This window comes from Carassius gibelio, chromosome B15 (genome assembly GCF_023724105.1).
Source record: "Carassius gibelio isolate Cgi1373 ecotype wild population from Czech Republic chromosome B15, carGib1.2-hapl.c, whole genome shotgun sequence".
Taxonomy (NCBI): Eukaryota; Metazoa; Chordata; class Actinopteri; order Cypriniformes; family Cyprinidae; genus Carassius; species Carassius gibelio.
This window is the reverse complement of record NC_068410.1, coordinates 17,487,328-17,505,612: the sequence shown is the minus strand read 5'-3', so window position 1 is coordinate 17,505,612 and position 18,285 is coordinate 17,487,328. Positions and strand designations below refer to the sequence as shown.

Below are 18,285 nucleotides of genomic sequence, written 5' to 3'. Positions count from 1 at the left end.
AAACAGATTGGTGACTTCTTGCCTTTCGTTTATCATTAAATTGCACGCTTATGCCCTCTGGCAACAGAAAGTTGTGAAAAATCTCATAAGCTGACCAGCACGTGGACCTTTGTCCTCACCGCTGGATGTTTTGATCAACTTACTCACCCTCCCAGAGCTGTAGGGCTCTGCTTGGCGCCGTGGCTTAGTTGGTTAAAGCGTCTGTCTCGTAAACAGGAGATCCTGGGTTCAAATCCCAGCGGTGCCTTTGCTGGTGATCAAGTGACGCCTTGGGCTGTGAGGTTTTGCTCTCCGTAAAAAAGGGGGTGCAGAGGAGTGTCAGAGCAGCATGCAATTTAATTTGCGAACCACCCCTCAGATGCTGCCGAACAATACTGGCCAGAGTCATCTCAGCGATGCAGCATGGCTCAGCTGGTCAAAGAGCTTGCCTTGCAAACAGGTGATCCTTGGTTTAGGACTGCTGCAAGCCTGGAAGGAGCTGCTGCACGTGGCGCAGAGTGTAGCGCTTTGGGCTATTAGTCTCCGGTGTGAGGCCATTTAAAGTTTGTGGGTTTGAGTCAAAACAGATTGGTGACTTCTTGCCTTTCGTTTATCATTAAATTGCACGCTTATGCCCTCTGGCAACAGAAAGTTGTGAAAAATCTCATAAGCTGACCAGCACGTGGACCTTTGTCCTCACCGCTGGATGTTTTGATCAACTTACTCACCCTCCCAGAGCTGTAGGGCTCTGCTTGGCGCCGTGGCTTAGTTGGTTAAAGCGTCTGTCTCGTAAACAGGAGATCCTGGGTTCAATTCCCAGCGGTGCCTTTAGCGTCCCCTGTGTGCCTCAAGCATGTGCTTTTCTGAGATCGGACTGCAAACAGGGATAGCAAAGGCAGCAGGCGATTGCATTTCCAAACCAGATCCTGATAATGCTGACGCTCTTTTGAACAGGTCAACACTTGCTGACAGGCTCTGTGGTACAATAGATAGCAAACTGGACTTCTAGACGGCCAGATGAGGCCATTGCTGTGCAGAGCCTGGCCGTTGGCCTCTTATTGCTTTGCGCAATCATGCGGTACAGAGGAGCGTCAGAGCAACATGCGATTTCATTTGCCAACCACCCCTCAGCTGCTGCCGAACAATTCTGACCCAAGTCAACAACGCAGCAGGGCGCCGTGGCTTAGCTGGTCAAAGCGCTTGTCTTGTAAACAGGAGATCCTGGGTTCGATTCCCAGCGGTGCCTTTTAACAGGTGGCTCTGCTCTGTGGGTTCTTTCTGGGAAAGGAAGCCCTTACAGATACTCCGCTTTTCCAACCACATACCAATTGCAGAGAGGCCCACATATCTTGTCCTTCCCGCTCCCCAAATACCTGAACTCAATTCAACGCACTGGAACAGCCAGGAAAAAAAAACTCCACACGTGGCTCTGTGGCGCAATGGATAGCGCATTGGACTTCTAGACTGCCAGATGAGGCCATTCAAAGGTTGTGGGTTCGAGTCCCACCAGAGTCGTTGCTTTTGGCTTTCTGTTAATGGCGCTTGGCCAACAAACACATATGCTCTCTGGCCTGCCCCTCCGGACTTATAAAACTCTAAATCTCACTTTCTTGGCAGGTACATGCAAGTTGGCGCCGTGGCTTAGTTGGTTAAAGCGCCTGTCTAGTAAACAGGAGATCCTGGGTTCGAATCCCAGCGGTGCCTTTGCTGGTGATCAAGTGACGCCTTGGGCTGTGAGGTTTTGCTCTCCGTAAAAAAGGGGGTGCAGAGGAGTGCCAGAGCAGCATGCAATTTAATTTGCGAACCACCCCTCAGATGCTGCCGAACAATACTGGCCAGAGTCATCTCAGCGATGCAGCATGGCTCAGCTGGTCAAAGAGCTTGCCTTGCAAACAGGTGATCCTTGGTTTAGGACTGCTGCAAGCCTGGAAGGAGCTGCTGCACGTGGCGCAGAGTGTAGCGCATTGGGCTATTAGTCTCCGGTGTGAGGCCATTTAAAGTTTGTGGGTTTGAGTCAAAACAGATTGGTGACTTCTTGCCTTTCGTTTATCATTTAATTGCACGCTTATGCCCTCTGGCAACAGAAAGTTGTGAAAAATCTCATAAGCTGACCAGCACGTGGACCTTTGTCCTCACCGCTGGATGTTTTGATCAACTTACTCACCCTCCCAGAGCTGTAGGGCTCTGCTTGGCGCCGTGGCTTAGTTGGTTAAAGCGTCTGTCTAGTAAACAGGAGATCCTGGGTTCGAATCCCAGCGGTGCCTTTAGCGTCCCCTGTGTGCCTCAAGCATGTGCTTTTCTGAGATCGGACTGCAAACAGGGATAGCAAAGGCAGCAGGCGATTGCATTTCCAAACCAGATCCTGATAATGCTGACGCTCTTTTGAACAGGTCAACACTTGCTGACAGGCTCTGTGGTACAAAAGATAGCAAACTGGACTTCTAGACGGCCAGATGAGGCCATTGCTGTGCAGAGCCTGGCCGTTGGCCTCTTATCTGGATGCTTTAATCCTCTAAGTGCCCCTCCCTGAGAGAGTGTGTGCAGGTTGGCGCCGTGGCTTAGTTGGTTAAAGCTTGTGTAGTAAATAGGACATACTGAATTCAAATCTCAGCACTGTCTTTGCTGGTTATCAAACACCACCTTGGGTTGTATGGTTTTGCTTTGCGCAATCATGCGGTACAGAGGAGCGTCAGAGCAACATGCGATTTCATTTGCCAACCACCCCTCAGCTGCTGCCGAACAATTCTGACCCAAGTCAACAACGCAGCAGGGCGCCGTGGCTTAGCTGGTCAAAGCGCTTGTCTTGTAAACAGGAGATCCTGGGTTCGATTCCCAGCGGTGCCTTTTAACAGGTGGCTCTGCTCTGTGGGTTCTTTCTGGGAAAGGAAGCCCTTACAGATACTCCGCTTTTCCAACCACATACCAATTGCAGAGAGGCCCACATATCTTGTCCTTCCCGCTCCCCAAATACCTGAACTCAATTCAACGCACTGGAACATCCAGGAAAAAAAAGCTCCACACGTGGCTCTGTGGCGCAATGGATAGCGCATTGGACTTCTAGACTGCCAGATGAGGCCATTCAAAGGTTGTGGGTTCGAGTCCCACCAGAGTCGTTGCTTTTGGCTTTCTGTTAATGGCGCTTGGCCAACAAACACATATGCTCTCTGGCCACCCCTCCGGACTTATAAAACTCTAAATCTCACTTTCTTGGCAGGTACATGCAAGTTGGCGCCGTGGCTTAGTTGGTTAAAGCGCCTGTCTAGTAAACAGGAGATCCTGGGTTCGAATCCCAGCGGTGCCTTTTCTGGTGATCAAGTGACGCCTTGGGCTGTGAGGTTTTGCTCTCCGTAAAAAAGGGGGTGCAGAGGAGTGCCAGAGCAGCATGCAATTTAATTTGCGAACCACCCCTCAGATGCTGCCGAACAATACTGGCCAGAGTCATCTCAGCGATGCAGCATGGCTCAGCTGGTCAAAGAGCTTGCCTTGCAAACAGGTGATCCTTGGTTTAGGACTGCTGCAAGCCTGGAAGGAGCTGCTGCACGTGGCGCAGAGTGTAGCGCATTGGGCTATTAGTCTCCGGTGTGAGGCCATTTAAAGTTTGTGGGTTTGAGTCAAAACAGATTGGTGACTTCTTGCCTTTCGTTTATCATTTAATTGCACGCTTATGCCCTCTGGCAACAGAAAGTTGTGAAAAATCTCATAAGCTGACCAGCACGTGGACCTTTGTCCTCACCGCTGGATGTTTTGATCAACTTACTCACCCTCCCAGAGCTGTAGGGCTCTGCTTGGCGCCGTGGCTTAGTTGGTTAAAGCGTCTGTCTAGTAAACAGGAGATCCTGGGTTCGAATCCCAGCGGTGCCTTTGCTGGTGATCAAGTGACGCCTTGGGCTGTGAGGTTTTGCTCTCCGTAAAAAAGGGGGTGCAGAGGAGTGCCAGAGCAGCATGCAATTTAATTTGCGAACCACCCCTCAGATGCTGCCGAACAACACTGGCCAGAGTCATCTCAGCGATGCAGCATGGCTCAGCTGGTCAAAGAGCTTGCCTTGCAAACAGGTGATCCTTGGTTTAGGACTGCTGCAAGCCTGGAAGGAGCTGCTGCACGTGGCGCAGAGTGTAGCGCATTGGGCTATTAGTCTCCGGTGTGAGGCCATTTAAAGTTTGTGGGTTTGAGTCAAAACAGATTGGTGACTTCTTGCCTTTCGTTTATCATTAAATTGCACGCTTATGCCCTCTGGCAACAGAAAGTTGTGAAAAATCTCATAAGCTGACCAGCACGTGGACCTTTGTCCTCACCGCTGGATGTTTTGATCAACTTACTCACCCTCCCAGAGCTGTAGGGCTCTGCTTGGCGCCGTGGCTTAGTTGGTTAAAGCGTCTGTCTCGTAAACAGGAGATCCTGGGTTCAAATCCCAGCGATGCCTTTAGCGTCCCCTGTGTGCCTCAAGCATGTGCTTTTCTGAGATCGGACTGCAAACAGGGATAGCAAAGGCAGCAGGCGATTGCATTTCCAAACCAGATCCTGATAATGCTGACGCTCTTTTGAACAGGTCAACACTTGCTGACAGGCTCTGTGGTACAAAAGATAGCAAACTGGACTTCTAGACGGCCAGATGAGGCCATTGCTGTGCAGAGCCTGGCCGTTGGCCTCTTATCTGGATGCTTTAATCCTCTAAGTGCCCCTCCCTGAGAGAGTGTGTGCAGGTTGGCGCCGTGGCTTAGTTGGTTAAAGCTTGTGTAGTAAATAGGACATACTGAATTCAAATCTCAGCACTGTCTTTGCTGGTTATCAAACACCACCTTGGGTTGTATGGTTTTGCTTTGCGCAATCATGCGGTACAGAGGAGCGTCAGAGCAACATGCGATTTCATTTGCCAACCACCCCTCAGCTGCTGCCGAACAATTCTGACCCAAGTCAACAACGCAGCAGGGCGCCGTGGCTTAGCTGGTCAAAGCGCTTGTCTTGTAAACAGGAGATCCTGGGTTCGATTCCCAGCGGTGCCTTTTAACAGGTGGCTCTGCTCTGTGGGTTCTTTCTGGGAAAGGAAGCCCTTACAGATACTCCGCTTTTCCAACCACATACCAATTGCAGAGAGGCCCACATATCTTGTCCTTCCCGCTCCCCAAATACCTGAACTCAATTCAACGCACTGGAACATCCAGGAAAAAAAAGCTCCACACGTGGCTCTGTGGCGCAATGGATAGCGCATTGGACTTCTAGACTGCCAGATGAGGCCATTCAAAGGTTGTGGGTTCGAGTCCCACCAGAGTCGTTGCTTTTGGCTTTCTGTTAATGGCGCTTGGCCAACAAACACATATGCTCTCTGGCCACCCCTCCGGACTTATAAAACTCTAAATCTCACTTTCTTGGCAGGTACATGCAAGTTGGCGCCGTGGCTTAGTTGGTTAAAGCGCCTGTCTAGTAAACAGGAGATCCTGGGTTCGAATCCCAGCGGTGCCTTTTCTGGTGATCAAGTGACGCCTTGGGCTGTGAGGTTTTGCTCTCCGTAAAAAAGGGGGTGCAGAGGAGTGCCAGAGCAGCATGCAATTTAATTTGCGAACCACCCCTCAGATGCTGCCGAACAATACTGGCCAGAGTCATCTCAGCGATGCAGCATGGCTCAGCTGGTCAAAGAGCTTGCCTTGCAAACAGGTGATCCTTGGTTTAGGACTGCTGCAAGCCTGGAAGGAGCTGCTGCACGTGGCGCAGAGTGTAGCGCATTGGGCTATTAGTCTCCGGTGTGAGGCCATTTAAAGTTTGTGGGTTTGAGTCAAAACAGATTGGTGACTTCTTGCCTTTCGTTTATCATTTAATTGCACGCTTATGCCCTCTGGCAACAGAAAGTTGTGAAAAATCTCATAAGCTGACCAGCACGTGGACCTTTGTCCTCACCGCTGGATGTTTTGATCAACTTACTCACCCTCCCAGAGCTGTAGGGCTCTGCTTGGCGCCGTGGCTTAGTTGGTTAAAGCGTCTGTCTCGTAAACAGGAGATCCTGGGTTCAAATCCCAGCGGTGCCTTTAGCGTCCCCTGTGTGCCTCAAGCATGTGCTTTTCTGAGATCGGACTGCAAACAGGGATAGCAAAGGCAGCAGGCGATTGCATTTCCAAACCAGATCCTGATAATGCTGACGCTCTTTTGAACAGGTCAACACTTGCTGACAGGCTCTGTGGTACAAAAGATAGCAAACTGGACTTCTAGACGGCCAGATGAGGCCATTGCTGTGCAGAGCCTGGCCGTTGGCCTCTTATCTGGATGCTTTAATCCTCTAAGTGCCCCTCCCTGAGAGAGTGTGTGCAGGTTGGCGCCGTGGCTTAGTTGGTTAAAGCTTGTGTAGTAAATAGGACATACTGAATTCAAATCTCAGCACTGTCTTTGCTGGTTATCAAACACCACCTTGGGTTGTATGGTTTTGCTTTGCGCAATCATGCGGTACAGAGGAGCGTCACAGCAACATGCGATTTCATTTGCCAACCACCCCTCAGCTGCTGCCGAACAATTCTGACCCAAGTCAACAACGCAGCAGGGCGCCGTGGCTTAGCTGGTCAAAGCGCTTGTCTTGTAAACAGGAGATCCTGGGTTCGATTCCCAGCGGTGCCTTTTAACAGGTGGCTCTGCTCTGTGGGTTCTTTCTGGGAAAGGAAGCCCTTACAGATACTCCGCTTTTCCAACCACATACCAATTGCAGAGAGGCCCACATATCTTGTCCTTCCCGCTCCCCAAATACCTGAACTCAATTCAACGCACTGGAACAGCCAGGAAAAAAAAAACTCCACACGTGGCTCTGTGGCGCAATGGATAGCGCATTGGACTTCTAGACTGCCAGATGAGGCCATTCAAAGGTTGTGGGTTCGAGTCCCACCAGAGTCGTTGCTTTTGGCTTTCTGTTAATGGCGCTTGGCCAACAAACACATATGCTCTCTGGCCACCCCTCCGGACTTATAAAACTCTAAATCTCACTTTCTTGGCAGGTACATGCAAGTTGGCGCCGTGGCTTAGTTGGTTAAAGCGCCTGTCTAGTAAACAGGAGATCCTGGGTTCGAATCCCAGCGGTGCCTTTGCTGGTGATCAAGTGACGCCTTGGGCTGTGAGGTTTTGCTCTCCGTAAAAAAGGGGGTGCAGAGGAGTGCCAGAGCAGCATGCAATTTAATTTGCGAACCACCCCTCAGATGCTGCCGAACAATACTGGCCAGAGTCATCTCAGCGATGCAGCATGGCTCAGCTGGTCAAAGAGCTTGCCTTGCAAACAGGTGATCCTTGGTTTAGGACTGCTGCAAGCCTGGAAGGAGCTGCTGCACGTGGCGCAGAGTGTAGCGCATTGGGCTATTAGTCTCCGGTGTGAGGCCATTTAAAGTTTGTGGGTTTGAGTCAAAACAGATTGGTGACTTCTTGCCTTTTGTTTATCATTAAATTGCACGCTTATGCCCTCTGGCAACAGAAAGTTGTGAAAAATCTCATAAGCTGACCAGCACGTGGACCTTTGTCCTCACCGCTGGATGTTTTGATCAACTTACTCACCCTCCCAGAGCTGTAGGGCTCTGCTTGGCGCAGTGGCTTAGTTGGTTAAAGCGTCTGTCTCGTAAACAGGAGATCCTGGGTTCAAATCCCAGCGGTGCCTTTAGCGTCCCCTGTGTGCCTCAAGCATGTGCTTTTCTGAGATCGGACTGCAAACAGGGATAGCAAAGGCAGCAGGCGATTGCATTTCCAAACCAGATCCTGATAATGCTGACGCTCTTTTGAACAGGTCAACACTTGCTGACAGGCTCTGTGGTACAAAAGATAGCAAACTGGACTTCTAGACGGCCAGATGAGGCCATTGCTGTGCAGAGCCTGGCCGTTGGCCTCTTATCTGGATGCTTTAATCCTCTAAGTGCCCCTCCCTGAGAGAGTGTGTGCAGGTTGGCACCGTGGCTTAGTTGGTTAAAGCTTGTGTAGTAAATAGGACATACTGAATTCAAATCTCAGCACTGTCTTTGCTGGTTATCAAACACCACCTTGGGTTGTATGGTTTTGCTTTGCGCAATCATGCGGTACAGAGGAGCGTCAGAGCAACATGCGATTTCATTTGCCAACCACCCCTCAGCTGCTGCCGAACAATTCTGACCCAAGTCAACAACGCAGCAGGGCGCCGTGGCTTAGCTGGTCAAAGCGCTTGTCTTGTAAACAGGAGATCCTGGGTTCGATTCCCAGCGGTGCCTTTTAACAGGTGGCTCTGCTCTGTGGGTTCTTTCTGGGAAAGGAAGCCCTTACAGATACTCCGCTTTTCCAACCACATACCAATTGCAGAGAGGCCCACATATCTTGTCCTTCCCGCTCCCCAAATACCTGAACTCAATTCAACGCACTGGAACAGCCAGGAAAAAAAAACTCCACACGTGGCTCTGTGGCGCAATGGATAGCGCATTGGACTTCTAGACTGCCAGATGAGGCCATTCAAAGGTTGTGGGTTCGAGTCCCACCAGAGTCGTTGCTTTTGGCTTTCTGTTAATGGCGCTTGGCCAACAAACACATATGCTCTCTGGCCACCCCTCCGGACTTATAAAACTCTAAATCTCACTTTCTTGGCAGGTACATGCAAGTTGGCGCCGTGGCTTAGTTGGTTAAAGCGCCTGTCTAGTAAACAGGAGATCCTGGGTTCGAATCCCAGCGGTGCCTTTGCTGGTGATCAAGTGACGCCTTGGGCTGTGAGGTTTTGCTCTCCGTAAAAAAGGGGGTGCAGAGGAGTGCCAGAGCAGCATGCAATTTAATTTGCGAACCACCCCTCAGATGCTGCCGAACAATACTGGCCAGAGTCATCTCAGCGATGCAGCATGGCTCAGCTGGTCAAAGAGCTTGCCTTGCAAACAGGTGATCCTTGGTTTAGGACTGCTGCAAGCCTGGAAGGAGCTGCTGCACGTGGCGCAGAGTGTAGCGCATTGGGCTATTAGTCTCCGGTGTGAGGCCATTTAAAGTTTGTGGGTTTGAGTCAAAACAGATTGGTGACTTCTTGCCTTTCGTTTATCATTAAATTGCACGCTTATGCCCTCTGGCAACAGAAAGTTGTGAAAAATCTCATAAGCTGACCAGCACGTGGACCTTTGTCCTCACCGCTGGATGTTTTGATCAACTTACTCACCCTCCCAGAGCTGTAGGGCTCTGCTTGGCGCCGTGGCTTAGTTGGTTAAAGCGTCTGTCTCGTAAACAGGAGATCCTGGGTTCAAATCCCAGCGGTGCCTTTAGCGTCCCCTGTGTGCCTCAAGCATGTGCTTTTCTGAGATCGGACTGCAAACAGGGATAGCAAAGGCAGCAGGCGATTGCATTTCCAAACCAGATCCTGATAATGCTGACTCTCTTTTGAACAGGTCAACACTTGCTGACAGGCTCTGTGGTACAAAAGATAGCAAACTGGACTTCTAGACGGCCAGATGAGGCCATTGCTGTGCAGAGCCTGGCCGTTGGCCTCTTATCTGGATGCTTTAATCCTCTAAGTGCCCCTCCCTGAGAGAGTGTGTGCAGGTTGGCGCCGTGGCTTAGTTGGTTAAAGCTTGTGTAGTAAATAGGACATACTGAATTCAAATCTCAGCACTGTCTTTGCTGGTTATCAAACACCACCTTGGGTTGTATGGTTTTGCTTTGCGCAATCATGCGGTACAGAGGAGCGTCAGAGCAACATGCGATTTCATTTGCCAACCACCCCTCAGCTGCTGCCGAACAATTCTGACCCAAGTCAACAACGCAGCAGGGCGCCGTGGCTTAGCTGGTCAAAGCGCTTGTCTTGTAAACAGGAGATCCTGGGTTCGATTCCCAGCGGTGCCTTTTAACAGGTGGCTCTGCTCTGTGGGTTCTTTCTGGGAAAGGAAGCCCTTACAGATACTCCGCTTTTCCAACCACATACCAATTGCAGAGAGGCCCACATATCTTGTCCTTCCCGCTCCCCAAATACCTGAACTCAATTCAACGCACTGGAACAGCCAGGAAAAAAAAACTCCACACGTGGCTCTGTGGCGCAATGGATAGCGCATTGGACTTCTAGACTGCCAGATGAGGCCATTCAAAGGTTGTGGGTTCGAGTCCCACCAGAGTCGTTGCTTTTGGCTTTCTGTTAATGGCGCTTGGCCAACAAACACATATGCTCTCTGGCCACCCCTCCGGACTTATAAAACTCTAAATCTCACTTTCTTGGCAGGTACATGCAAGTTGGCGCCGTGGCTTAGTTGGTTAAAGCGCCTGTCTAGTAAACAGGAGATCCTGGGTTCGAATCCCAGCGGTGCCTTTGCTGGTGATCAAGTGACGCCTTGGGCTGTGAGGTTTTGCTCTCCGTAAAAAAGGGGGTGCAGAGGAGTGCCAGAGCAGCATGCAATTTAATTTGCGAACCACCCCTCAGATGCTGCCGAACAATACTGGCCAGAGTCATCTCAGCGATGCAGCATGGCTCAGCTGGTCAAAGAGCTTGCCTTGCAAACAGGTGATCCTTGGTTTAGGACTGCTGCAAGCCTGGAAGGAGCTGCTGCACGTGGCGCAGAGTGTAGCGCATTGGGCTATTAGTCTCCGGTGTGAGGCCATTTAAAGTTTGTGGGTTTGAGTCAAAACAGATTGGTGACTTCTTGCCTTTCGTTTATCATTAAATTGCACGCTTATGCCCTCTGGCAACAGAAAGTTGTGAAAAATCTCATAAGCTGACCAGCACGTGGACCTTTGTCCTCACCGCTGGATGTTTTGATCAACTTACTCACCCTCCCAGAGCTGTAGGGCTCTGCTTGGCGCCGTGGCTTAGTTGGTTAAGGCGTCTGTCTCGTAAACAGGAGATCCTGGGTTCAAATCCCAGCGGTGCCTTTAGCGTCCCCTGTGTGCCTCAAGCATGTGCTTTTCTGAGATCGGACTGCAAACAGGGATAGCAAAGGCAGCAGGCGATTGCATTTCCAAACCAGATCCTGATAATGCTGACGCTCTTTTGAACAGGTCAACACTTGCTGACAGGCTCTGTGGTACAATAGATAGCAAACTGGACTTCTAGACGGCCAGATGAGGCCATTGCTGTGCAGAGCCTGGCCGTTGGCCTCTTATCTGGATGCTTTAATCCTCTAAGTGCCCCTCCCTGAGAGAGTGTGTGCAGGTTGGCGCCGTGGCTTAGTTGGTTAAAGCTTGTGTAGTAAATAGGACATACTGAATTCAAATCTCAGCACTGTCTTTGCTGGTTATCAAACACCACCTTGGGTTGTATGGTTTTGCTTTGCGCAATCATGCGGTACAGAGGAGCGTCACAGCAACATGCGATTTCATTTGCCAACCACCCCTCAGCTGCTGCCGAACAATTCTGACCCAAGTCAATAAAGCAGCAGGGCGCCGTGGCTTAGCTGGTCAAAGCGCTTGTCTTGTAAACAGGAGATCCTGGGTTCGATTCCCAGCGGTGCCTTTTAACAGGTGGCTCTGCTCTGTGGGTTCTTTCTGGGAAAGGAAGCCCTTACAGATACTCCGCTTTTCCAACCACATACCAATTGCAGAGAGGCCCACATATCTTGTCCTTCCCGCTCCCCAAATACCTGAACTCAATTCAACGCACTGGAACAGCCAGGAAAAAAAAACTCCACACGTGGCTCTGTGGCGCAATGGATAGCGCATTGGACTTCTAGACTGCCAGATGAGGCCATTCAAAGGTTGTGGGTTCGAGTCCCACCAGAGTCGTTGCTTTTGGCTTTCTGTTAATGGCGCTTGGCCAACAAACACATATGCTCTCTGGCCACCCCTCCGGACTTATAAAACTCTAAATCTCACTTTCTTGGCAGGTACATGCAAGTTGGCGCCGTGGCTTAGTTGGTTAAAGCGCCTGTCTAGTAAACAGGAGATCCTGGGTTCGAATCCCAGCGGTGCCTTTGCTGGTGATCAAGTGACGCCTTGGGCTGTGAGGTTTTGCTCTCCGTAAAAAAGGGGGTGCAGAGGAGTGCCAGAGCAGCATGCAATTTAATTTGCGAACCACTCCTCAGATGCTTCCGAACAATACTGGCCAGAGTCATCTCAGCGATGCAGCATGGCTCAGCTGGTCAAAGAACTTGCCTTGCAAACAGGTGATCCTTGGTTTAGGACTGCTGCAAGCCTGGAAGGAGCTGCTGCACGTGGCGCAGAGTGTAGCGCATTGGGCTATTAGTCTCCGGTGTGAGGCCATTTAAAGTTTGTGGGTTTGAGTCAAAACAGATTGGTGACTTCTTGCCTTTCGTTTATCATTAAATTGCACGCTTATGCCCTCTGGCAACAGAAAGTTGTGAAAAATCTCATAAGCTGACCAGCACGTGGACCTTTGTCCTCACCGCTGCATGTTTTGATCAACTTACTCACCCTCCCAGAGCTGTAGGGCTCTGCTTGGCGCCGTGGCTTAGTTGGTTAAGGCGTCTGTCTCGTAAACAGGAGATCCTGGGTTCAAATCCCAGCGGTGCCTTTAGCGTCCCCTGTGTGCCTCAAGCATGTGCTTTTCTGAGATCGGACTGCAAACAGGGATAGCAAAGGCAACAGGCGACTGCATTTCCAAACCAGATCCTGATAATACTGACGCTCTTTTGAACAGGTCAACACTTGCTGACAGGCTCTGTGGTACAATAGATAGCAAACTGGACTTCTAGACGGCCAGATGAGGCCATTGCTGTGCAGAGCCTGGCCGTTGGCCTCTTATCTGGATGCTTTAATCCTCTAAGTGCCCCTCCCTGAGAGAGTGTGTGCAGGTTGGCGCCGTGGCTTAGTTGGTTAAAGCTTGTGTAGTAAATAGGACATACTGAATTCAAATCTCAGCACTGTCTTTGCTGGTTATCAAACACCACCTTGGGTTGTATGGTTTTGCTTTGCGCAATCATGCGGTACAGAGGAGCGTCACAGCAACATGCGATTTCATATGCCAACCACCCCTCAGCTGCTGCCGAACAATTCTGACCCAAGTCAATAACGCAGCAGGGCGCCGTGGCTTAGCTGGTCAAAGCGCTTGTCTTGTAAACAGGAGATCCTGGGTTCGATTCCCAGCGGTGCCTTTTAACAGGTGGCTCTACTCTGTGGGTTCTTTCTGGGAAAGGAAGCCCTTACAGATACTCCGCTTTTCCAACCACATACCAATTGCAGAGAGGCCTAGTTGGTTAAAGCGCCTGTCTAGTAAACAGGAGATCCTGGGTTCGAATCCCAGCGGTGCCTTTGCTGGTGATCAAGTGACGCCTTGGGCTGTGAGGTTTTGCTCTCCGTAAAAAAGGGGGTGCAGAGGAGTGTCAGAGCAGCATGCAATTTAATTTGCGAACCACCCCTCAGATGCTGCCGAACAATACTGGCCAGAGTCATCTCAGCGATGCAGCATGGCTCAGCTGGTCAAAGAGCTTGCCTTGCAAACAGGTGATCCTTGGTTTAGGACTGCTGCAAGCCTGGAAGGAGCTGCTGCACGTGGCGCAGAGTGTAGCGCTTTGGGCTATTAGTCTCCGGTGTGAGGCCATTTAAAGTTTGTGGGTTTGAGTCAAAACAGATTGGTGACTTCTTGCCTTTCGTTTATCATTAAATTGCACGCTTATGCCCTCTGGCAACAGAAAGTTGTGAAAAATCTCATAAGCTGACCAGCACGTGGACCTTTGTCCTCACCGCTGGATGTTTTGATCAACTTACTCACCCTCCCAGAGCTGTAGGGCTCTGCTTGGCGCCGTGGCTTAGTTGGTTAAAGCGTCTGTCTCGTAAACAGGAGATCCTGGGTTCAAATCCCAGCGGTGCCTTTGCTGGTGATCAAGTGACGCCTTGGGCTGTGAGGTTTTGCTCTCCGTAAAAAAGGGGGTGCAGAGGAGTGTCAGAGCAGCATGCAATTTAATTTGCGAACCACCCCTCAGATGCTGCCGAACAATACTGGCCAGAGTCATCTCAGCGATGCAGCATGGCTCAGCTGGTCAAAGAGCTTGCCTTGCAAACAGGTGATCCTTGGTTTAGGACTGCTGCAAGCCTGGAAGGAGCTGCTGCACGTGGCGCAGAGTGTAGCGCTTTGGGCTATTAGTCTCCGGTGTGAGGCCATTTAAAGTTTGTGGGTTTGAGTCAAAACAGATTGGTGACTTCTTGCCTTTCGTTTATCATTAAATTGCACGCTTATGCCCTCTGGCAACAGAAAGTTGTGAAAAATCTCATAAGCTGACCAGCACGTGGACCTTTGTCCTCACCGCTGGATGTTTTGATCAACTTACTCACCCTCCCAGAGCTGTAGGGCTCTGCTTGGCGCCGTGGCTTAGTTGGTTAAAGCGTCTGTCTCGTAAACAGGAGATCCTGGGTTCAAATCCCAGCGGTGCCTTTAGCGTCCCCTGTGTGCCTCAAGCATGTGCTTTTCTGAGATCGGACTGCAAACAGGGATAGCAAAGGCAGCAGGCGATTGCATTTCCAAACCAGATCCTGATAATGCTGACGCTCTTTTGAACAGGTCAACACTTGCTGACAGGCTCTGTGGTACAATAGATAGCAAACTGGACTTCTAGACGGCCAGATGAGGCCATTGCTGTGCAGAGCCTGGCCGTTGGCCTCTTATTGCTTTGCGCAATCATGCGGTACAGAGGAGCGTCAGAGCAACATGCGATTTCATTTGCCAACCACCCCTCAGCTGCTGCCGAACAATTCTGACCCAAGTCAACAACGCAGCAGGGCGCCGTGGCTTAGCTGGTCAAAGCGCTTGTCTTGTAAACAGGAGATCCTGGGTTCGATTCCCAGCGGTGCCTTTTAACAGGTGGCTCTGCTCTGTGGGTTCTTTCTGGGAAAGGAAGCCCTTACAGATACTCCGCTTTTCCAACCACATACCAATTGCAGAGAGGCCCACATATCTTGTCGTTCCCGCTCCCCAAATACCTGAACTCAATTCAACGCACTGGAACAGCCAGGAAAAAAAAACTCCACACGTGGCTCTGTGGCGCAATGGATAGCGCATTGGACTTCTAGACTGCCAGATGAGGCCATTCAAAGGTTGTGGGTTCGAGTCCCACCAGAGTCGTTGCTTTTGGCTTTCTGTTAATGGCGCTTGGCCAACAAACACATATGCTCTCTGGCCTGCCCCTCCGGACTTATAAAACTCTAAATCTCACTTTCTTGGCAGGTACATGCAAGTTGGCGCCGTGGCTTAGTTGGTTAAAGCGCCTGTCTAGTAAACAGGAGATCCTGGGTTCGAATCCCAGCGGTGCCTTTGCTGGTGATCAAGTGACGCCTTGGGCTGTGAGGTTTTGCTCTCCGTAAAAAAGGGGGTGCAGAGGAGTGCCAGAGCAGCATGCAATTTAATTTGCGAACCACCCCTCAGATGCTACCGAACAATACTGGCCAGAGTCATCTCAGCGATGCAGCATGGCTCAGCTGATCAAAGAGCTTGCCTTGCAAACAGGTGATCCTTGGTTTAGGACTGCTGCAAGCCTGGAAGGAGCTGCTGCACGTGGCGCAGAGTGTAGCGCATTGGGCTATTAGTCTCCGGTGTGAGGCCATTTAAAGTTTGTGGGTTTGAGTCAAAACAGATTGGTGACTTCTTGCCTTTCGTTTATCATTAAATTGCACGCTTATGCCCTCTGGCAACAGAAAGTTGTGAAAAATCTCATAAGCTGACCAGCACGTGGACCTTTGTCCTCACCGCTGGATGTTTTGATCAACTTACTCACCCTCCCAGAGCTGTAGGGCTCTGCTTGGCGCCGTGGCTTAGTTGGTTAAAGCGTCTGTCTAGTAAACAGGAGATCCTGGGTTCGAATCCCAGCGGTGCCTTTGCTGGTGATCAAGTGACGCCTTGGGCTGTGAGGTTTTGCTCTCCGTAAAAAAGGGGGTGCAGAGGAGTGCCAGAGCAGCATGCAATTTAATTTGCGAACCACCCCTCAGATGCTGCCGAACAACACTGGCCAGAGTCATCTCAGCGATGCAGCATGGCTCAGCTGGTCAAAGAGCTTGCCTTGCAAACAGGTGATCCTTGGTTTAGGACTGCTGCAAGCCTGGAAGGAGCTGCTGCACGTGGCGCAGAGTGTAGCGCATTGGGCTATTAGTCTCCGGTGTGAGGCCATTTAAAGTTTGTGGGTTTGAGTCAAAACAGATTGGTGACTTCTTGCCTTTCGTTTATCATTAAATTGCACGCTTATGCCCTCTGGCAACAGAAAGTTGTGAAAAATCTCATAAGCTGACCAGCACGTGGACCTTTGTCCTCACCGCTGGATGTTTTGATCAACTTACTCACCCTCCCAGAGCTGTAGGGCTCTGCTTGGCGCCGTGGCTTAGTTGGTTAAAGCGTCTGTCTCGTAAACAGGAGATCCTGGGTTCAAATCCCAGCGATGCCTTTAGCGTCCCCTGTGTGCCTCAAGCATGTGCTTTTCTGAGATCGGACTGCAAACAGGGATAGCAAAGGCAGCAGGCGATTGCATTTCCAAACCAGATCCTGATAATGCTGACGCTCTTTTGAACAGGTCAACACTTGCTGACAGGCTCTGTGGTACAATAGATAGCAAACTGGACTTCTAGACGGCCAGATGAGGCCATTGCTGTGCAGAGCCTGGCCGTTGGCCTCTTATCTGGATGCTTTAATCCTCTAAGTGCCCCTCCCTGAGAGAGTGTGTGCAGGTTGGCGCCGTGGCTTAGTTGGTTAAAGCTTGTGTAGTAAATAGGACATACTGAATTCAAATCTCAGCACTGTCTTTGCTGGTTATCAAACACCACCTTGGGTTGTATGGTTTTGCTTTGCGCAATCATGCGGTACAGAGGAGCGTCACAGCAACATGCGATTTCATTTGCCAACCACCCCTCAGCTGCTGCCGAACAATTCTGACCCAAGTCAACAACGCAGCAGGGCGCCGTGGCTTAGCTGGTCAAAGCACTTGTCTTGTAAACAGGAGATCCTGGGTTCGATTCCCAGCGGTGCCTTTTAACAGGTGGCTCTGCTCTGTGGGTTCTTTCTGGGAAAGGAAGCCCTTACAGATACTCCGCTTTTCCAACCACATACCAATTGCAGAGAGGCCTAGTTGGTTAAAGCGCCTGTCTAGTAAACAGGAGATCCTGGGTTCGAATCCCAGCGGTGCCTTTGCTGGTGATCAAGTGACGCCTTGGGCTGTGAGGTTTTGCTCTCCGTAAAAAAGGGGGTGCAGAGGAGTGCCAGAGCAGCATGCAATTTAATTTGCGAACCACCCCTCAGATGCTGCCGAACAATACTGGCCAGAGTCATCTCAGCGATGCAGCATGGCTCAGCTGGTCAAAGAGCTTGCCTTGCAAACAGGTGATCCTTGGTTTAGGACTGCTGCAAGCCTGGAAGGAGCTGCTGCACGTGTAGCGCATTGGGCTATTAGTCTCCGGTGTGAGGCCATTTAAAGTTTGTGGGTTTGAGTCAAAACAGATTGGTGACTTCTTGCCTTTCGTTTATCATTAAATTGCACGCTTATGCTCTCTGGCAACAGAAAGTTGTGAAAAATCTCATAAGCTGACCAGCACGTGGACCTTTGTCCTCACCGCTGGATGTTTTGATCAACTTACTCACCCTCCCAGAGCTGTAGGGTTCTGCTTGGCGCCGTGGCTTAGTTGGTTAAAGCGTCTGTCTCGTAAACAGGAGATCCTGGGTTCAAATCCCAGCGGTGCCTTTAGCGTCCCCTGTGTGCCTCAAGCATGTGCTTTTCTGAGATCGGACTGCAAACAGGGATAGCAAAGGCAGCAGGCGATTGCATTTCCAAACCAGATCCTGATAATGCTGACGCTCTTTTGAACAGGTCAACACTTGCTGACAGGCTCTGTGGTACAATAGATAGCAAACTGGACTTCTAGATGGCCAGATGAGGCCATTGCTGTGCAGAGCCTGGCCGTTGGCCTCTTATCTGGATGCTTTAATCCTCTAAGTGCCCCTCCCTGAGAGAGTGTGTGCAGGTTGGCGCCGTGGCTTAGTTGGTTAAAGCTTGTGTAGTAAATAGGACATACTGAATTCAAATCTCAGCACTGTCTTTGCTGGTTATCAAACACCACCTTGGGTTGTATGGTTTTGCTTTGCGCAATCATGCGGTACAGAGGAGCGTCACAGCAACATGCGATTTCATTTGCCAACCACCCCTCAGCTGCTGCCGAACAATTCTGACCCAAGTCAACAACGCAGCAGGGCGCCGTGGCTTAGCTGGTCAAAGCACTTGTCTTGTAAACAGGAGATCCTGGGTTCGATTCCCAGCGGTGCCTTTTAACAGGTGGCTCTGCTCTGTGGGTTCTTTCTGGGAAAGGAAGCCCTTACAGATACTCCGCTTTTCCAACCACATACCAATTGCAGAGAGGCCTAGTTGGTTAAAGCGCCTGTCTAGTAAACAGGAGATCCTGGGTTCGAATCCCAGCGGTGCCTTTGCTGGTGATCAAGTGACGCC

The 18,285-nt window shown here is 50.6% G+C and overlaps 42 non-coding genes across 42 annotated transcripts; all 42 read left to right on the top strand.

Annotated features, from left to right (window-relative positions):
• Window positions 1-173: 173 nt before the first annotated feature.
• On the top strand, window positions 174-247 carry trnat-cgu (transfer RNA threonine (anticodon CGU)). The gene has a single exon. It is a non-coding gene; the product is annotated as a tRNA-Thr (tRNA).
• Window positions 248-733: 486 nt separating this feature from the next.
• trnat-cgu (transfer RNA threonine (anticodon CGU)) lies at window positions 734-807 on the top strand. Its single transcript has one exon. It is a non-coding gene; the product is annotated as a tRNA-Thr (tRNA).
• A 344-nt stretch (window positions 808-1,151) lies between these two features.
• trnat-ugu (transfer RNA threonine (anticodon UGU)) lies at window positions 1,152-1,225 on the top strand. Its single transcript has one exon. It is a non-coding gene; the product is annotated as a tRNA-Thr (tRNA).
• Window positions 1,226-1,404: 179 nt separating this feature from the next.
• On the top strand, window positions 1,405-1,494 carry trnar-ucu (transfer RNA arginine (anticodon UCU)). Its single transcript is given in 2 exon segments — window positions 1,405-1,441; window positions 1,459-1,494. It is a non-coding gene; the product is annotated as a tRNA-Arg (tRNA).
• Window positions 1,495-1,609: 115 nt separating this feature from the next.
• Window positions 1,610-1,683, top strand: trnat-agu (transfer RNA threonine (anticodon AGU)). Its single transcript has one exon. It is a non-coding gene; the product is annotated as a tRNA-Thr (tRNA).
• Window positions 1,684-2,169: 486 nt separating this feature from the next.
• On the top strand, window positions 2,170-2,243 carry trnat-agu (transfer RNA threonine (anticodon AGU)). The gene has a single exon. It is a non-coding gene; the product is annotated as a tRNA-Thr (tRNA).
• Window positions 2,244-2,749: 506 nt separating this feature from the next.
• trnat-ugu (transfer RNA threonine (anticodon UGU)) lies at window positions 2,750-2,823 on the top strand. The gene has a single exon. It is a non-coding gene; the product is annotated as a tRNA-Thr (tRNA).
• A 179-nt stretch (window positions 2,824-3,002) lies between these two features.
• On the top strand, window positions 3,003-3,092 carry trnar-ucu (transfer RNA arginine (anticodon UCU)). The gene is given in 2 exon segments: window positions 3,003-3,039; window positions 3,057-3,092. It is a non-coding gene; the product is annotated as a tRNA-Arg (tRNA).
• Window positions 3,093-3,206: 114 nt separating this feature from the next.
• trnat-agu (transfer RNA threonine (anticodon AGU)) lies at window positions 3,207-3,280 on the top strand. Its single transcript has one exon. It is a non-coding gene; the product is annotated as a tRNA-Thr (tRNA).
• A 486-nt stretch (window positions 3,281-3,766) lies between these two features.
• trnat-agu (transfer RNA threonine (anticodon AGU)) lies at window positions 3,767-3,840 on the top strand. Its single transcript has one exon. It is a non-coding gene; the product is annotated as a tRNA-Thr (tRNA).
• Window positions 3,841-4,326: 486 nt separating this feature from the next.
• Window positions 4,327-4,400, top strand: trnat-cgu (transfer RNA threonine (anticodon CGU)). The gene has a single exon. It is a non-coding gene; the product is annotated as a tRNA-Thr (tRNA).
• Window positions 4,401-4,906: 506 nt separating this feature from the next.
• trnat-ugu (transfer RNA threonine (anticodon UGU)) lies at window positions 4,907-4,980 on the top strand. The gene has a single exon. It is a non-coding gene; the product is annotated as a tRNA-Thr (tRNA).
• Window positions 4,981-5,159: 179 nt separating this feature from the next.
• On the top strand, window positions 5,160-5,249 carry trnar-ucu (transfer RNA arginine (anticodon UCU)). Its single transcript is given in 2 exon segments — window positions 5,160-5,196; window positions 5,214-5,249. It is a non-coding gene; the product is annotated as a tRNA-Arg (tRNA).
• Window positions 5,250-5,363: 114 nt separating this feature from the next.
• Window positions 5,364-5,437, top strand: trnat-agu (transfer RNA threonine (anticodon AGU)). Its single transcript has one exon. It is a non-coding gene; the product is annotated as a tRNA-Thr (tRNA).
• Window positions 5,438-5,923: 486 nt separating this feature from the next.
• On the top strand, window positions 5,924-5,997 carry trnat-cgu (transfer RNA threonine (anticodon CGU)). Its single transcript has one exon. It is a non-coding gene; the product is annotated as a tRNA-Thr (tRNA).
• A 506-nt stretch (window positions 5,998-6,503) lies between these two features.
• On the top strand, window positions 6,504-6,577 carry trnat-ugu (transfer RNA threonine (anticodon UGU)). Its single transcript has one exon. It is a non-coding gene; the product is annotated as a tRNA-Thr (tRNA).
• A 180-nt stretch (window positions 6,578-6,757) lies between these two features.
• Window positions 6,758-6,847, top strand: trnar-ucu (transfer RNA arginine (anticodon UCU)). The gene is given in 2 exon segments: window positions 6,758-6,794; window positions 6,812-6,847. It is a non-coding gene; the product is annotated as a tRNA-Arg (tRNA).
• Window positions 6,848-6,961: 114 nt separating this feature from the next.
• Window positions 6,962-7,035, top strand: trnat-agu (transfer RNA threonine (anticodon AGU)). Its single transcript has one exon. It is a non-coding gene; the product is annotated as a tRNA-Thr (tRNA).
• A 486-nt stretch (window positions 7,036-7,521) lies between these two features.
• trnat-cgu (transfer RNA threonine (anticodon CGU)) lies at window positions 7,522-7,595 on the top strand. The gene has a single exon. It is a non-coding gene; the product is annotated as a tRNA-Thr (tRNA).
• A 506-nt stretch (window positions 7,596-8,101) lies between these two features.
• On the top strand, window positions 8,102-8,175 carry trnat-ugu (transfer RNA threonine (anticodon UGU)). The gene has a single exon. It is a non-coding gene; the product is annotated as a tRNA-Thr (tRNA).
• Window positions 8,176-8,354: 179 nt separating this feature from the next.
• On the top strand, window positions 8,355-8,444 carry trnar-ucu (transfer RNA arginine (anticodon UCU)). Its single transcript is given in 2 exon segments — window positions 8,355-8,391; window positions 8,409-8,444. It is a non-coding gene; the product is annotated as a tRNA-Arg (tRNA).
• Window positions 8,445-8,558: 114 nt separating this feature from the next.
• trnat-agu (transfer RNA threonine (anticodon AGU)) lies at window positions 8,559-8,632 on the top strand. The gene has a single exon. It is a non-coding gene; the product is annotated as a tRNA-Thr (tRNA).
• Window positions 8,633-9,118: 486 nt separating this feature from the next.
• trnat-cgu (transfer RNA threonine (anticodon CGU)) lies at window positions 9,119-9,192 on the top strand. The gene has a single exon. It is a non-coding gene; the product is annotated as a tRNA-Thr (tRNA).
• A 506-nt stretch (window positions 9,193-9,698) lies between these two features.
• Window positions 9,699-9,772, top strand: trnat-ugu (transfer RNA threonine (anticodon UGU)). Its single transcript has one exon. It is a non-coding gene; the product is annotated as a tRNA-Thr (tRNA).
• A 179-nt stretch (window positions 9,773-9,951) lies between these two features.
• On the top strand, window positions 9,952-10,041 carry trnar-ucu (transfer RNA arginine (anticodon UCU)). Its single transcript is given in 2 exon segments — window positions 9,952-9,988; window positions 10,006-10,041. It is a non-coding gene; the product is annotated as a tRNA-Arg (tRNA).
• Window positions 10,042-10,155: 114 nt separating this feature from the next.
• trnat-agu (transfer RNA threonine (anticodon AGU)) lies at window positions 10,156-10,229 on the top strand. Its single transcript has one exon. It is a non-coding gene; the product is annotated as a tRNA-Thr (tRNA).
• A 486-nt stretch (window positions 10,230-10,715) lies between these two features.
• On the top strand, window positions 10,716-10,789 carry trnat-cgu (transfer RNA threonine (anticodon CGU)). The gene has a single exon. It is a non-coding gene; the product is annotated as a tRNA-Thr (tRNA).
• Window positions 10,790-11,295: 506 nt separating this feature from the next.
• On the top strand, window positions 11,296-11,369 carry trnat-ugu (transfer RNA threonine (anticodon UGU)). The gene has a single exon. It is a non-coding gene; the product is annotated as a tRNA-Thr (tRNA).
• A 179-nt stretch (window positions 11,370-11,548) lies between these two features.
• Window positions 11,549-11,638, top strand: trnar-ucu (transfer RNA arginine (anticodon UCU)). The gene is given in 2 exon segments: window positions 11,549-11,585; window positions 11,603-11,638. It is a non-coding gene; the product is annotated as a tRNA-Arg (tRNA).
• A 114-nt stretch (window positions 11,639-11,752) lies between these two features.
• On the top strand, window positions 11,753-11,826 carry trnat-agu (transfer RNA threonine (anticodon AGU)). The gene has a single exon. It is a non-coding gene; the product is annotated as a tRNA-Thr (tRNA).
• A 486-nt stretch (window positions 11,827-12,312) lies between these two features.
• trnat-cgu (transfer RNA threonine (anticodon CGU)) lies at window positions 12,313-12,386 on the top strand. Its single transcript has one exon. It is a non-coding gene; the product is annotated as a tRNA-Thr (tRNA).
• A 506-nt stretch (window positions 12,387-12,892) lies between these two features.
• On the top strand, window positions 12,893-12,966 carry trnat-ugu (transfer RNA threonine (anticodon UGU)). Its single transcript has one exon. It is a non-coding gene; the product is annotated as a tRNA-Thr (tRNA).
• Window positions 12,967-13,609: 643 nt separating this feature from the next.
• On the top strand, window positions 13,610-13,683 carry trnat-cgu (transfer RNA threonine (anticodon CGU)). Its single transcript has one exon. It is a non-coding gene; the product is annotated as a tRNA-Thr (tRNA).
• Window positions 13,684-14,169: 486 nt separating this feature from the next.
• Window positions 14,170-14,243, top strand: trnat-cgu (transfer RNA threonine (anticodon CGU)). The gene has a single exon. It is a non-coding gene; the product is annotated as a tRNA-Thr (tRNA).
• Window positions 14,244-14,587: 344 nt separating this feature from the next.
• trnat-ugu (transfer RNA threonine (anticodon UGU)) lies at window positions 14,588-14,661 on the top strand. The gene has a single exon. It is a non-coding gene; the product is annotated as a tRNA-Thr (tRNA).
• Window positions 14,662-14,840: 179 nt separating this feature from the next.
• trnar-ucu (transfer RNA arginine (anticodon UCU)) lies at window positions 14,841-14,930 on the top strand. The gene is given in 2 exon segments: window positions 14,841-14,877; window positions 14,895-14,930. It is a non-coding gene; the product is annotated as a tRNA-Arg (tRNA).
• Window positions 14,931-15,045: 115 nt separating this feature from the next.
• trnat-agu (transfer RNA threonine (anticodon AGU)) lies at window positions 15,046-15,119 on the top strand. Its single transcript has one exon. It is a non-coding gene; the product is annotated as a tRNA-Thr (tRNA).
• A 486-nt stretch (window positions 15,120-15,605) lies between these two features.
• Window positions 15,606-15,679, top strand: trnat-agu (transfer RNA threonine (anticodon AGU)). The gene has a single exon. It is a non-coding gene; the product is annotated as a tRNA-Thr (tRNA).
• Window positions 15,680-16,165: 486 nt separating this feature from the next.
• trnat-cgu (transfer RNA threonine (anticodon CGU)) lies at window positions 16,166-16,239 on the top strand. The gene has a single exon. It is a non-coding gene; the product is annotated as a tRNA-Thr (tRNA).
• Window positions 16,240-16,745: 506 nt separating this feature from the next.
• Window positions 16,746-16,819, top strand: trnat-ugu (transfer RNA threonine (anticodon UGU)). Its single transcript has one exon. It is a non-coding gene; the product is annotated as a tRNA-Thr (tRNA).
• Window positions 16,820-17,452: 633 nt separating this feature from the next.
• trnat-cgu (transfer RNA threonine (anticodon CGU)) lies at window positions 17,453-17,526 on the top strand. The gene has a single exon. It is a non-coding gene; the product is annotated as a tRNA-Thr (tRNA).
• Window positions 17,527-18,032: 506 nt separating this feature from the next.
• Window positions 18,033-18,106, top strand: trnat-ugu (transfer RNA threonine (anticodon UGU)). The gene has a single exon. It is a non-coding gene; the product is annotated as a tRNA-Thr (tRNA).
• Window positions 18,107-18,285: the final 179 nt, after the last annotated feature.